Consider the following 212-nt stretch of genomic DNA (forward strand, 5'->3'; position numbering starts at 1 on the left):
GTGTGTGTGTGTGTGTGGGGGGGGGGTAACACTGGCAGTAAGTGGAGTGTGTTTTGTGGCAAACAGCACACTCACAGCTGGCAGCCAGACAGTTTCACTTTGTGGTTTTTGAGAAACAGAACCAGTGACGGACGTGTGTGTGTCTGTGTTCGTGTGTGTGTGTGTGTCTCTGTGTGTGTGTGTCTGTCTGTGTGTTTGTGTGTCTGTGTGTG

Source organism: Kryptolebias marmoratus, unplaced genomic scaffold, assembly GCF_001649575.2.
Source record: "Kryptolebias marmoratus isolate JLee-2015 unplaced genomic scaffold, ASM164957v2 Scaffold86, whole genome shotgun sequence".
Lineage (NCBI taxonomy): Eukaryota > Metazoa > Chordata > Actinopteri > Cyprinodontiformes > Rivulidae > Kryptolebias > Kryptolebias marmoratus.